Source organism: Balearica regulorum, chromosome 3, assembly GCF_011004875.1.
Source record: "Balearica regulorum gibbericeps isolate bBalReg1 chromosome 3, bBalReg1.pri, whole genome shotgun sequence".
NCBI lineage: Eukaryota > Metazoa > Chordata > Aves > Gruiformes > Gruidae > Balearica > Balearica regulorum.
In genome coordinates, this window is record NC_046186.1 from 64439820 (window position 1) to 64452453 (window position 12634).

Here is a 12634-nt window from a genome sequence, read left to right on the forward strand (position 1 = left end):
TACGTAATGTAAAATCTGAAGAACTGGAAGCAAAATGTGGCTTTGTCTGCACTATTATTTGATCTGGCTGAAATTTTATTCTATTCTAACAGTGTTTTTTGATCCCACAGAAGGGTGGTTATGATCAGCCTCTCAAGGACTTTGTTGAGTCTCTGGTCCCTGGTTTATAAACGTGAACCTATAACTGCTAAGGATATCTAGGGTCATTTTGGTCCAGTCTTTAATAAAATGCCCTTTGCTAATTTATGAAGCTCTTAAAAATGGCCAGGTTTGGGCCTTTTGCAGCTATTGAAAGGGCTTTCCAGAGGGTTAATTCTCCAATAATGAGAAACTTTGTTCTCTTTTCTAGCCAATTTTTCTCTCTGTGATTACATGGTCCGTTTCCAAATCGTGGATAGCAATTTACAGTTTAGCTTATCCATCCCTCTGAGCCATTTTGGCTATGTCCTCCTACTCATCATGTTCTACATCATCTTCACTGGTAACAGCTAAAGCAAAGGTTTTCTACCATCCTTGGATTATCCCTGAGTTTATGACTGATTGTTCAAGTCCTACTCTCTCAAACTGTAATAGTATGGGTTTTATTCTTACATGGTTGCTACGAATTCTGCTCTTCCTTGAGACAACTTTTGCTGTGTAAAGCCTCTGCCTTCTATGGTTCCTATTCCTTTGTCGAAAGAAAAAAAATTCTGTGTTGAAAATACTTCTTCAGTGGCTGGAGGTATGTGATCTGTGGAACTGGGATATTTAAATGGTGAAAAAGATACATAGGTTCAGATTTGGCAGCATCTGAGTCTTGGCAGGAGATATGCTTCAATTATGTCTCAGCCTGACTGGGATCCAGAAATCAATGTTTTGTTTTTTTTTTTCCTCTAAATCTCCCTAAGAGCTTTATCAATTTGTCTATTCTAAGAATGTTTCATACACACTGACAAGTCTGGTCTCCCCACAAGTTGTGTGCTGGCTGCTGTGTTCTCCTACAGAACATCCAGAGGAGTCGCCGTCCTTTCCATTGTAGGTAGCTGTTGTGATTTAATCCAGCAGGCAGCTGAAACAACCACGCAGCCTCTCACTCACTCTCCCCAACAGGATGGGGGAGAGAACTGGAAGAGTGAAAGTGAGAAAACTGGTGGGTTGTGATAAAGACAGTTTAATAGGAAAAGCAAAAGCCGTGCACGCAAGCAAAGCAAGACCGGGAATTCATTCCCCACTCCCCATGGGCAGGCAGGTGTTCAGCCATCCCCAGGACAGCAGGGCTCCATCACACATAACAGTGACTTGGGAAGACAAATGCCATCACTCTGAACATCCCCCCCTTCCTTCTTCTTCCCCCAGCTTTATATGCTGAGCATGACGTCATATGGTGTGGAATATCCCTTTGGTCAGCTGGGGTCAGCTGTCCCGGCTGTGTCCCCTCCCAACTCCTTGTGCATCCCCAGCATGGCGGGCTGTGCTGGGGGCTGGGGCAGGAGTGTCACACGCCAATAACCAGCCTCTCAGGGATGTGTGATAAAGGGATGTGCTCCGGGGGCATTCGAGGAAATCCGTGCTTCTGGGTGGAATAGTCTTTTTCAAAATCCTTGTGTCTTAAAAATGTAAAGGAATAAGGAAGCTTATTGGTTTAAGTAAACCAATGGCAAAGAGGTGGCAATGACAAACATTTTAGGCACTGGAGGCTGTGGATGTCTCTGCCTGGGCATCCTAAGCAAGCTAAATATAAACCAATTTTGGGTAAATGCTAAAATATCACCATAAATTTCAAAATTTCATCAAGGATAACGTTCTCCAAATAGGCACCAAGTACTTCAGCAGAAAATATATTGAAACTTTTGTAGGTGTCTTCAAAAATAAAATTTACAAAGGAAACTCCTGATCATTTCCCACCCACCAGCAGGAGCTCTGACAGCACAGCACTGTGGGAGCCATCCAGCAGGCATTTCTGAGCGTCACGGCTGACGCGTGGAGGGGACAACGGGCTCCAGGAGCCCCATGGGTTTCAGTATGGTAACCCACTTCAAAGTAACTGCCACACACAGAGTACTGCAATGGAAAAAGCTGTGACCCCACCTAAAAGCTTGTTAACAGCCTGGATTGCAGGGGTGTGGGTCCCAAGGACAGTTCAGCTGCCAATTACCTGGTTTAAAACTTCTCTTGAATGTGATGGGGGAAGGTGCTGACAAGCCTGGAGGCAGCTTCTCACCTAGGGACCAAAAAGGAGAGGGAACAAGGTTTGTGAGGAGTTCTTGTGGAGCCTTGTGGTCATGTATGCCAAGTCTGTGGTGTTTGAGTCCAAGTGTATATTAGACATATGCTCTTCTGAGGTTTTCAGGCTTCCCTGTAAAACTGCTAATATGGCAGTAATGAGTCCTGAAAGTTTCCAGAACCCTCGATCTGCACGTCTCTGTGTGCTGTGGCACACTTAGCAGGCATTCTCATGAAAAGATCTCTTCAAGAACTCCTGGGTGACATGATTTGCCTTTACACCAAGGGAAAGTTTTGTAGCTGAGGTCATATCTTTATTACACTGATGAGCAGAATAGGGAAAGGTATAAAACCTTGTGTACAGAGAAGCCCGTCTTTCGGTCCATTGGTGTTACCTTTCCTGCAAGTGCAGAAATAGTCCTGCCAGTTCTGAATGTATAAGTTACCAAGCAAAATGCATTTCAGAGACACTCATGCCAAAGACATGGCTGTTTGGTTACTAGGACCAGTAAAACTGTTGTAGCAAGCTGTTGGACTAGCTAGTCTTGCAGAAAGGATGTAGGTAGGGCAGGTGAGCTGCCTGTCCTGGATCTGCAACCATGCTTCGAGCTGTGGTGTTTGGTGTTTGTCCCTGGAAGAGTTTCTAGCAGGTTTGTACTGGTTTTGGGTGGGATGGGGTTAATTTTCTTCATAGTAGCTGGGATGTTGCTGTGTTTTTTGATTTGCGACCAAAACAGTGTTGATAACACAGTGATGTTCTAGTTCTTGCCAAACAGGGTCAAGGCCTTCTCTGTTTTACACCACCACCCCAGCAATTAGGCTGGAGGTGCACAAGAGATTGGGAGGAGACACAGCCGGGACAGCTGACCCCAACTGACCAAAGGGATATCCCATACCGTATGACATTGTGTTCAGCAATAAAAGCTCAGGGAAAGGAGGAGGAAGAGGGGACAGTCATAGTTATGATGTTTGTCCTCCCAAGTCACCATTACACGTGATGGAGCCCTGCTTTCCTGGAGATGGCTGAACCCCTGCCTGGCAATGGGAAGTGGGGAATGGATTCCTTGTCTTGCTTTGCTTGTGCACACAGCTTTGCTTTCCCTGTTAAACTGCCTTTATCTCGGCTCACAAGTTTTCCCACTCTCACCCTTCAGATTCTCCCTCCATCCTGCTTGGGGGGTGCAGAGTGTGCCGCTGGGTGGGGCTGAGCTGCTGGCTGGGGTTAGCCCACAGCAGGGTCTCATAAGCACAAAACCTCAGATGGCACAGAGAAAAAAAATAAAAAGGAAAAGAAAAAACACATAGAAACAAATATATTTAGGAAAATGTCACAGAACATGCCTTGGCTGCTCTGCTTTCTGCTTTTGAAACACTGAAACACAGAGTAGGTGAGAAACAAAACTTTTCTTTACCTTCACTTCCCCTGAGATCCAAGACCACCCTTGTTCTGCATGTGGCAGTGTGACCAGAGCCCCCGGCTCAGTACTGCGGCCGAACTGGCAGGTGCTCGTACACTTCTCTCCCCCCCCAACCCACCAAAAGGTGACTCTCCTCGCTGAATACGAACGTCTGTCTTCGATCTCCAGTTTCTGCTGGCCTGCTTGCGGATGGATGAACTTCTGGATGTACAGCTGGATGAATATGTCTGAGGTTTGCCTCAGCTGTGCTGATGCAATGTTTCCTGTAGAGGAAAATTCCTGGCAATGTTAGATGCCTCATAGATGAAACTGCCCAGCTAGTTGAACTATTTAGCTAGAGACATTAATTTTGATGGACAGAAATTAGACAAGATTATAAGCAGTCCTTGAGATTAGATGCAAAATCATGAGCTAGCCTTCCCAAAGAGGTCTCATTTGGAAATGAATACAAATGTACAGATGAAAGTGAGTCTGAGCAGTGTGTGTGTGCTCATTTGTGGTTAGTTGCAGAGCCAAGACTGCCCCAGGTTTATGCAGTAGCCTCAGTTACATATCACACTCATGCTCCTTCAGAGCAGCCTGCCTGGTTTTGCCTTCTGACATTACTGTATATTGTAATGTATTCATCTGGGAGATATCCACTTGATTTACACTTTTAGATACCAAAATAGCACATGTATTTCACCCACTGCAGGTTTTTGGCTCTGTAGATGTGCTTATTACACACCAGAAGGTTCATGTTGAATCTGCTACTCTGCCATTTTTGTCCTTTTTAATACTACTGAAAAGAGGCAGAGGAGATGAGATGGGCCTGAACTGTACTCTGAAGCTCTTACAATCTGGGCAAGTAACACAGAAATGGAGTAGCTGAGAAAAAAGGGAGTGAACAGTGGAGTTGATCATAAGCCAGTGTGACCAAATTCTCAGTCGTCTGTTCTCCTTGAAACTCTGAGACTAACAAGTGTCTGGCTCTCTACTTCCTCCTGCACTGCTGGCAACAGCTTTAAAATGTCAAAAAGCTGCAGTGGATTTAGTCCATCCATTTTGAGATTTTAACTTCCTATTCTGTTTGTGAAGAGCTTTTCATTCAATGGGTAACTTCCCTGGGTGTGCTGGCACTGCTTGGCAGCTGTCTTGTTGGAAGACTTAGGCATCCTTGGTTTCTTTAACGTACAAAGCGCTTGGACATCCTCCCTCCCTCCCTCTAAGAAAGCGAGAGCTTTGGAAAAGTGGGGATGCCTCCTCATCTCGGGGCGTTCACGGAGCTGGAGCCAGGCTCTCAGGCACTGCCCTGGCCTCCCCGCTCAGTAGTGTGACACATTTCTGCCAAGCAGCTTTCATGGCTTAGAGAATGAATCAAAGGATTTCCCCTGCAGCTCCTGGTGTTCGTCATAAGAAGTTGCAATCTGTCTTAGCAGCCAAAACGCTCCTGTTTCCTTCTGTTCTGCTCCAGCTGAATGAAAACTGCCCAAGGCAGAAACTGAGTCTCTACATGTTTTGCACTAGGCAGACAAAAGTTGAGAAAGGTTTGGGGAACTTTCTAAATAATAAACACAGAATCATAGAGGCAGAAATAGAAAACAGGAAGAAATAATTTGGTTTGCCTGAAGTCCTAATGAAGTCTGTTGCAAGCCTGAGGATTAAATGCTAAGTCCCTGTCCTGGATCTGAACTGGTAACAGTTTTCCATCCCCAACTGAAGCTACTTGCTGGTATTTCTACCGTGCTTGTTGCTATGAGATTTCTATTTTTAATAGATAAAATTCAGACTACCTAGTTCAGGTGCTTCGTTTAACTAAATTTCAACTGACTACACTGATGTTTGATGTTTCTTTACTACTAGGAGCACTGGAGAGAGCACTGGATCGTGGAATAACAAGATTACCTTGGTGAGACTGTCAGGATGAGGTCCTTCCCAGTTAACTCCGTGTGGAGTCTCATGTGTTCTCTTGCAGAAGAGACAAAAACAAGTAGTAATCAAATCAGACTGAAAGAAGTCTAGCCATCTGCCCTGTGTGATGGTGACCAGAAGTTAGAAGATAAGCAAATTTACAAACCTAGTCTCAATGAGGTTGCTTGTTTTGGTCTTTATATACATTTCCCACGAACTCTGATGGCCTCACTATTGCAGATAGCTTTCTGATAAATGCTAACGAAGTTATGAGGAACAGATCTGCCTTCTTACTAATGAAAAACATAACAGTAAAAAGCAGGGAAAGCAAGCCACAACTGGTCCATCCACTTAATGGATTTTGATTATTTCCATTTACTGGAATATTTGGCTTTGGATGAGTCAGGAGCCTTGAAGATGCATGTTTCATCTCTGTTGGGCACTTCAACTGCTTATTTCTAAGGGAGCCAGTGGTAACATGACCTGATCACTGCACAAACTACAGTTGATAGCTGAGATGGTATTAAGACAACACCTAGTAATGGGAGATTCTGCATTGCTGAATGTCACAGAAAAGTCAGGAAATTATAAATTTCTTAACATTATAGATGTTACAGAGTGCTCCAGGCATTCAGAATAAAATCTGCAGTTCCCATTTTCTATCTTCATTGCATCTTCCATCAAACGTAGGACTGAGCCCTCTTTCGTGGGAGAAAGTGGAGTTTCTGTTCCAAATACGCCAGTCCCTGGCAGGAGTGTCCAGTGCTCAGTGCAATGACAAGATTTCGAGTGTTAACCATGCTGCTTTTCAGACTTTCCAGCCCTGGCAGAAGTGATGGCTATCTCCCTCTTACTTTTCATGTGATGTTGAGAAGGAAGCTGGAAATTTGGCAATGGCTTCTAAGTGTCCTGCTTGCTCAGCTGTCCAGGGTGCACACTGGATTTGAGAGAGGCACTAAAATGTCAAGATTTTGCCAAGATTTCCTTTGAGGTTAACTAGGAAAAGAAAACTGGTATTAACCTTAACAGAACTGATGAAACATAGCATGGCACAAACAACAGGGTAAAACATCTACAGCTATAATAGTGTGCCCACTGCCAGGAGAATGGAAAAAAATAGAGCATATAGTATTGTGCATATAGTGTAATATTGCACAGCCATTCTGCTCTAGAGAGAGGTTGTGGGTTGGCTGCTCTGTGTCACTTAATCTTGGGTCAGCTTGTTTTTATTAATGATATTGACACAATCTTGGAAACAGGAGTATTTTTTAGTCCATAAGCATAGAACCATAGAATCATAGAATGGTTTGGGTTGGAAGGCACCTTAAAGACCATCTAGTTCCAACCCCCCCTGCCACGGGCAGGGACACCCTCCACTAGACCAGGTTGCCCAAAGCCCCATCCAACCTGGCCTTGAACACTTCCAGGGATGGGGCCTCCACAACCTCTCTGGGCAACCTCTTCCAGTGCCTCACCACCCTCACAGTAAAGAATTTCTTTCTAACATCTAATCTAAATCGACCCTCCTTCAGCTTAAACCCATTACCCCTTGTCCTGTCACTACACTCCCTGATAAACAGTCCCTCTCCAGCTTTCCTGTAGGCCCCTTCAGGTACTATCACTACCCCTATTGTTCCCTAGAAGTATCTTTGCTTGTAATCCTTACAGAAGCTGTTTGAGTGCCAGCTTCAGGGAGAGGCTAAATTTGTAGCTATAATTAATTTGGAGCCCTCTGCCAAATGCTTTCATTACTGCATATTGAGAATCCCAGTAGGTCAGTGCTGGGATGTAGGCACTCCTATTTCCAGCCCTGCCAAAAAGAAGAGGGTAGAAAGCTGCTGCCATTGCCCCAGGGCAGGCGCAGGGCTTCTCTGCTCATCTCTGGCATGATTAAATTTCTCATTCAGTAGAAATGAAAACAACCCTTAAATAGCTTTTACTATTTTCCTTTGCTCTTTGGCAACAAATACCATCTTTACCGCAACCAACTGCACTGCTTGACATTAATTTTGCTGGTATTACTGACTATCCCTTTCTGACTGATAACTGCTGCCCTACTCTTGGGCTGCTGGGGAAATAAGAAACATCTTATTCCATCAGCCTGTGAGCTAAGCAAGTTCAATCTTGCACACTAGGGAAAAGTTACCCCAAGACTTTTTGAGATCTATCTTTAAAACCTATTTAATCATAAAACCAGAGTTTTGTTTTCTGTTAGGATGCATATAATCTGTGGTAACTGCTTAAAAAGAAAATATCTTTGTGACCACACTGGAGAACATAAGCACATTCAGTTTAGAATGAGAATTATTTTGGGGTGTTTATGTAAGTCAGGAGACAAATAGACTACACTGTGTTTTTAAGTCCAGTGGGAGAAGAGTAAACAGTCTCTAAATTACGTTGCACAAGCCGAGTCCCTGCGATCTTCTTGTAGATGTGACGGTGCTTACATTACCAGGAGCAAGGCGTAGTCTAAGGAACATCATTTCCCAGAGACAGGATGAGGAACACTGGCCTAAACATGAAATGGTTATTCAGGGCTTAAAAGACCAGAAGCCTGGAAGATGGCACAGGTAGTGAAGAGCATGACTGAGAAAACTGAATACCGCTTCCCTCAACCCATGCCTCACCTGAGGCCAAGAGTGAAGGAGAGGTGTAGAAGCATGTCTCCCATTGATAGCTTGACTGCACAGTGGGATTTTTCTTTGCTGTTTGGGTTGATGCAGCTTGCTATGGATCATTGCTTTGGTTGGTAGCGCTCACTGATATAAAACAAGAGCAGTTAATTTGATTCTTACCCTGCTCCCTGGCAAGATCAACTGTATCTAAACCACTCTTGACTGATTTTTCTCTTTTTTTTTTTTTTTTTTTTAAATTCTTAAGGACTGTCCGCTCTTCCCAGGCTATCTATCCCACTGTCTACTGTCCTTCTTGGAAGAAAGCAGTGCTATAAAACAAACAAGAAAACAGACAGCACCCAGCGAAACACCATTAATGTCAGCCTTAATGAGGTGGTGGGACAGAACGGCCCTGCACCGGGGTCAGTGGGGAGCTCACCCCACTCCGCACAGCGGAGATTAATGCCACATTCAGATGGCTGCATGGCATCGCTTGTTACCTTGTCTTTCTTAAAGAGTAGTTTTCCTAGATCAGTTGGGCTGACTTTGTCCTGTGGGTCAGGTTTGCCAGACCTCTGATCTTCTTGTTGGTCATCTCTGAACTCTGCAGCTGGTTCACATACTAAATTTTCACCTTAAATTTTCACTTTTTTAATTCAAGCCAAACTCTGTGTGTGTATAGCCTTATACATCCAACAACTCTAACCTGCACTATGGTGACGTACTGGTGAGGGGAACTGTGACCTTAGTGGTTAATGCATGGCACTGGGGAAGGGGAAACTGTGTTTTGTCCTCTCCTGCCCTACACCCCACACTTACTGTGTGTTGGTTTTCAAGCCATTTTAGCCTTTCCATGTACCAGTTTCCCTGTCTGTAAACCTGGAAGAGCAATTTCTCTTTCTTTGTATTTAATGATTGTAAAATGCTTGGAGGGCCTGAAATACGAACAGAAATAAAAATCAAGGCCAAAATTAAAATACACAAATGATGTATTGAAGTGCTAACTTTCCTAATCCATAACAGTCAAAAATGCTTACATCTTTTGATCCCTTTCTGTCATACTGAAACAGTCCAGGTATTTTTTAGAGTTCCCTTTTGATTTCAGTAGAGGGTCCTGCTGAACGTTTTTCTCCACTCCCAGCTTGCAATGACACGGTTGTTGAGAATTTAGAAAGCCAAAGCAATTTTCTGCCCTGATGCCGAGCCACGCTGCTGTCAGCATGCTGACTTACTTTGGACAGCTGGAAGACGTTTCTTAATGCCAGTTTTTGGAAGGCAGAGCTGACAATGCAGCTTTACGGCACAAGCTGCTGCTGCTAAAGCCAGTACCTGGGCCCGTTACCGTGAAATGGGAACGGTTTCTGGCACTACAGGAGTCACTGCAGCAATTTCGGATGCCAGCAGACAGCCTTTGCTGAAGCTGTTGTCAGACATGAGGAGCAGTGTTAGCTTTATACTTGGATGAATAACTCCTTGTAACTTTGACCAGTAATGAGTAAGGCAGAGTGAGATCTAGGAGGCTATCTTGCAAGTGGTCCAGAATTAGGACTGCTCCCTTTCCACAGGTTTCTCAGCCTGCAGAAAACCTGACAGTGTTTTAAAGGGCAGTGGCAAGGAGCATGCATTCAGAGCAGGAACAGTGTGATTGGAAAACATTGTCGTAATGCAGGATATTGTTCCCCCAGCAGAATGGATGCAAAAGCTGAGAGCTGAAGAAGCACCAGTGGAACGTGTGCCTTCTCTCAGCGAGCAAGGGTTTTCATAGCTATGTGGTGCTAAGATGCAAGGCCTCTTCTTAAAACCTAACGTAGTCCAGGAAAATCTGTCTCAGCTAAACTGATTCTGGAGGTTTTAAAAAAACAGAAGTCTGTACTTTTTGTTCTCTCTTTTTTTTTTTTTTTAACCAGAAAGAGAAAAGACAGTGAGAAATTAAGGAGACCAGCTTAGTGTTATTGCCAGTACAAATTACCAAAAAGCTTTATGGTTTTTAGGTGACGCTAAACATGAAAATGACTTCCTACACTTACTGCTATGTGATTGTGGGCTGATGAAGCTTGAAACTTACATGCAAAACCAAAGTAGAAAAATTTTGACTTGTTGCTGTGTCTTCCTTTTATGGAGAACATCGGTATTTTCAATGGACAATGGGAGATAGCTGAACAGGTTTAAATCTTTGACTTTACAAGAATGAACCACGTCAGACATAGATGCTGCAATTGTTCAAAAATATGGTGCTTGGAATAACTTTTTAACTACACTGTATAGATAAGACAACATTTCTTATTTAAAGAGGGAAAAAAAGATTAATCAGTTTTAAGACATGACAGCATATGAGCATCATTATACCATTCAGCACATTCCAGGGAAGAAATGTCACCCATCTGTTAGCGTTATTGTTGAAGTAGGACAAACTTGTTTGAAAGACCTATGGGCACTGGAGAATTTTCACAGCCCTTGGTAAATAGTCAGTTGTCCTTGTTTTAAAATATTCAACCAATGATGCCATTCTATTTTAAGTTTCATTTGCTTCACATTCCAATCATTTCCTCTGCTTAAGCCTGTACTTGCAGGTTAGACCTTATGGTAGTCTCTTCTGATAAACTTTGATAGATTTTGTCAGTCCCAAATTCAGGAATTCATTCCTCTTTCGGGAAGTGCTGAAGCATAAGCTTAACTTAAAATTTACTTCGAAATCAGTAGAAATTGAGCATGTTTCTATGCAGCCATTTATTAATAATGCAATTTGAAGTACTTACTTGCTCAGGATGTTTTCATATTGTGCATTTTCTAGACCCTGAGAATGTTTTTCAGAGCTCTTGCTGGACCTGCTTTAATATCCATAGGAAAATCTGTGCTATCTGATTAACAGCGTTAGCTACTCTTTCCAGAGCCCACCTCTCCTTCTAACCTGAACTACCAGCGTGTTGCAAATTACTGGACCATCACAGATGCTAATGCGCTGCTGGCAGCTCCAAAATGCACCCGCTTACCCTCTACCCACAGCAGGCCACTCCAAGAACTCTTTCTGATCCCACTTTTGCAAAGAACTTCCTCATCTCAGCCTTGTCCAGCCCCCCACGCTCCTCTAGTGGTCCTCTGGTGAGGTGATCAGAGAGCCCCGTGAAGTCCAGGCAATCCAGCTGCTTGCATCCAATGGCTTGGTTTTCCACCTAACAATTTGATCATTTCCCTTATGCTTCACATTACAGGTTATCTTACATCATGTGTTAGGCAGTCAGCATGTATTCCTTGCCTGGCTAACTTCATGCACTGGCAGGCACTCTGGCTGCAGTCCTTCCCGTGCCAGGCACACAGCTCATACCGTGTTTTTGCCTGCCGTATTTGGACTTTTCCATCTGCTCGGTCGCATTGCGCAGTAGATTTTCCAGGGCCGCCATAAGTCAGACCACAGGTATCCTGCACTCAGCTGCCTGTTTCAGCCTCTCCTTCAAGAACCCTGTCACTCTCTCTAAGTTGTAGGCAGCAAAACCACACTTAGAAATTATAGTTCCTTTTCCAAAACTGTGTGTGCCCACACCTAGCTATCAGTTTCATCACCATTAGATCTCATTTTGATAGCTAGGTTTCCTGTTTTTCAAGCTTGAAAGAGCATTGCCTTAGCCTTTTATAGCAGTATGTGCCTTCTATCTTTATGGCTTGATTTATTCAGTAAACTGGATGATATTTTTCCAGTAGTGGTCACATCAGCCCTGCAAACACAGGCGAAATTCTATTTTCATTGCCATTGTAGTCAATAAACATACATCCTTTTGTCCTCAACATACCTCTACTTATTAGTTCTATTAATCTCCCACATCATTTTCAAAGTCATAGTTGCCTTATGTTTGAGTATAGTCTGTTGTCTTTGCTTCTAGGTATATGACCTTGCTTTTGGCTTCATTGTCTATTAAATGTGGCTAACCAAAGTTTAATAAAGTGTAATAAAGTCTAGGAACATGTCAGTTCTCTTATTGCTTGGATTTGCCATGTAATTAATAGTTGCCTCTTGTCTGAAACCTTGTAGGTAGAATTACAATTTTACATGGAAATATTTTGTTCTTTGCTGACTGTTTGGCTTGCTGAAGGTACCATGTCTAAGCAGTTTCATTTGTTTAATACAATTTGAAGATTTTAAGGCAAAATATAAGTAACTTTGAGGATATTAAAAACACCATCAACAATTTACTGGTATTATATTGATGGAAATTGGCACCATTTTTTCTGCCTCATCAATTCCAGAGCTTGACTAGCTAACCTGAAAAATTCTTTTGCATATAAAACAAAGTTCTTAGCTTTGTTTACTTTCCCTCCCCCAGCTTTTTTTTTTTTGCCATGAAAGTATATCTTATAAATATGAAGGACTGTTTGCATAATCTAGTATCAGTTCTGAATTTAACACAAATTCAGATCAAAGAAAGCAACACTGAAAGTGCTGCAAACTTCTATTACAAATGTTTTGGTCCAAAAATTAACTATTATTTCAATGCATAAATTTATCATGAAAATACG